Source organism: Lytechinus pictus, chromosome 18, assembly GCF_037042905.1.
Source record: "Lytechinus pictus isolate F3 Inbred chromosome 18, Lp3.0, whole genome shotgun sequence".
NCBI lineage: Eukaryota > Metazoa > Echinodermata > Echinoidea > Temnopleuroida > Toxopneustidae > Lytechinus > Lytechinus pictus.
In genome coordinates this window covers 21,900,041-21,903,381 of record NC_087262.1, presented here as the reverse complement: position 1 = coordinate 21,903,381, position 3,341 = coordinate 21,900,041, and positions in this window count along the sequence as shown.

Below are 3,341 nucleotides of genomic sequence, written 5' to 3'. Positions count from 1 at the left end.
AAAGGGGGAATTGCTTAAGGCTTGAAACGGGTCATTCTCAAGTATAGAAGGGGCACAGGTATAAAAGGGGCACGAACAAAGTTCGTGAGGGGCACTTTTCTTGGATAAAAAGAGGCACTGATTCGAAAAGGGCAATTAGAAGAAGGCAAGGGGCACTCGTTAACAAATACGGGTTCTTATCATGTTGAATGGGCACAGAACACAGAACACAGGGCACTATTCTTGGGTAAAAATGCGCACCGTGTCTGATAAGAGACTGAATGGCACATGCTAACACATAAAACAGGTCCTTCTTAGGCTAAAGGGGCACCGAACGCGTTCGTGAGTGGCACTTTTCTCGGGTAAAAAGGGCCTTTGATATGAGGAATGACACTTGCTAACACATAAAACGGTTTCTTTGTCTAGTGTAGGGTTGAAGAAAATTATATGTTTGGAGTTGAAAATAAATGAAGTTCTAAATCAACAAACTGAAGGGGAATGAAGCAGACGCAAAATGAAGAGAACTTAAACCGAAGGAGTCTGGTTGTACACTCTTTAATATCTGGGCTATTTTGCCTCAGCTTAACTTTGGATCACAGTATAATTTACATAAAGATTTAAATTAGAAATAACAACCAATCAAACTAAAGAAAATGGAAGGATCGAACTAAAATGTAAGAACCCAATTCATAAGATAAACCAATAAGGAATGAGATGAGATGACAAAGATGTCTGGTGATTATGTAATAATGGAAGTAGAAACTAAGGAGTCAGGTGAGGGATGGAATGAGTGGAACACCTGAAGAGAGAATAGAGAAGGAATTAAGATGACAAAAGAGAAACAGAGGAAAGGCATTCAGAGTAGAATGAATGAATGACAACTGAATATCATTAAACTCAAATAACCTAAGTCCAGACTGCAAGGGCAGTACTGAAAAGAAATGCAAATGAACTAAAGTCTAGACAGAACAGAAATATAAAACACCTGAAGAAAACACAAGTCAAAGGAAATAAACAAAATAGGTAAATGACAAATTAACAATCCTACAATAGTAAAAAATAAGAAATGATCGAGAGTAAAAAATAAGAAATGATTTAAATTGAACATTGAACTAAGTCTGACTTTGTGCAATATCATTGATAAAACTTTAATAAATATACAGTGATTAAAATTGAAATAGTTTTGAGCCTAAGGTATACAAATGAAATATTTCAAAAAATTAGTTTGTCATAATCTCCTTTAGTTTTACGATTTCATATATTGCACTTAGTTCACATTATTTTCAGATTTAGAGATTTGTTAGTGTTCTCACCATCAGGGAAATAAATTACCTATTTTGTTTATTTCCTTGTAAGGTTGAGAAAATTATATGTTTGGAGGTAGAAAACAAATGAAGTTCTAAATCAACAAACTCAATCAATCAACAAACTCAATAAAAATGCGCACCGTGTCTGATAAGAGACTGAATGGCACATGCTAACACATAAAACAGGTCCTTCTCAGGCTAAAGGGGCACCGAACGCGTTCGTGAGTGCATGGACCTATAAGAAATGGACGATTAACGCGATCATTCTTTTGATGCAATCATAGTCGCCGTCTCTTGATTATGTGCATATTAATGATAACATACAGGTGCTTTGACAATAGCGACTACCAAGGCGAATCTGATCTTCACAAAGGAATGTTTTGCTCTTTTTGCCGTTTGTTGGCTGATGTCATGTAGCAGATTATAGCTTTCAATTAAGATGTTTCAGATTTGGAACAGCAAATTGAGAAGCAGACGATTTTTGTGATATCAAATTTATTATTATCGATTTGCACGCTTCTGCACACTCATAATGACTTTTCTAACAACGAGAGGGGGACGACCCCTACAAGAAACCCACCATGTTTCTCTGGAATATTATGAGGAAATCTTTAAAATTTGATTATAAATTACAATCAATCAATTTCATTTTAGCCTCTATCTTGAAATATTCATACATTTTTCCAAATAAAAACTATGGAAGATAACCATTTGTAAACCAGAACTGCACATTAATTTCCGAGAATTCAGGTAATTTATTACCTTCTGCGCATACAATTTGTCTAATGTTAAATGTCTAATCACCGAAAGCTTCTGTAACTCATGGTTTAATTGACGGCGACCATGATGGTATCACAGGAGATAAATATGAAGAGAATGTTATTCACACGACAATGACAGTCAGATGTTAGTGAATTCATTAACTAACCGATGAATGTCCAGCTTTCATAGGTCCATGGTGAGTGGCACTTTTCTCGGGTAAAAAGGGGCTTTGATATGAGGAATGACACTTGCTAACACATAAAACGGTTTCTTTGTCTAGTTTCTCCAAATCTTTATTCACCTCATTCTCGTTTGATTGGCTAAAAATTCATTTGCAAAACCAAATAGGCCCTTAATTCAAAAAAGGGATATACAGGAACATTTATCATTTGTATCCATTCATTCGTCAATCAATCCATCAACCAATACAATTAAGCAAGCAAGCAAGGAAACATGCAAGTAGGCTTAGACAATCATTGTTTAATGTTCGTATACACTTACTATACAGGACTGGTAGTAGCGTCCACTTAATCTAAAAAAAATTTTACAGAAAATCATGAATGCAAGCTTTTGTAGCTTCTTAGGAACCAGTGCTAACCAGGGGCAGCGGAGGGGGGGGGGGGGGTGGGCTGAACATGCACTCTCAGAAAAGTTTTAACCAACCTACCGGGCCCGCTACCAGGTTGGTTATGAGCAAATCAGTGATTGGTTAACATAAATTATATGTCAAGAGGAGTATATATTCGTCTGACATGCAATTTTCTTTTAACCAACAATACTGGCTGTTTCATTATTCATGTTAAGTTAACCAACATAATATTTTCTCGAGAGATGAAGTAACACTTTGATAATTATTTTCAAGTTTTCGTAGGGCCTACATTATGGTCACTGAAAAAAAGTAGGGGGCTTGAACATCAACTGTAAACTTGTGAACAAAAATGAATATCCATATAGGTCGATCTACTAGCTTTCAAACTATCAGCACCATAGTTGTCAAAGCCTTGAAGGGGCTTTTGTGCTGAAGAAAATATTCGCGCCGAATGCTGCATGGAATCTTAAAACAAAATAAAATCAAACTTCATGTCAGAGGCCTATTCGTCATAATTTCTATTAAAACATCAATCGAATAAATCAATCCGAACGGCTTTAGCATGATATACAGAAAAAGATAAAACACTTTGTTTATATGGGGTCCATTATGTTAATGATTATGATACTAGACGTTTTGATATGAACTAAGCATTGACCATAATGAATTTGGCATTAGAAAATAAAGATCGCACATTTTATGTA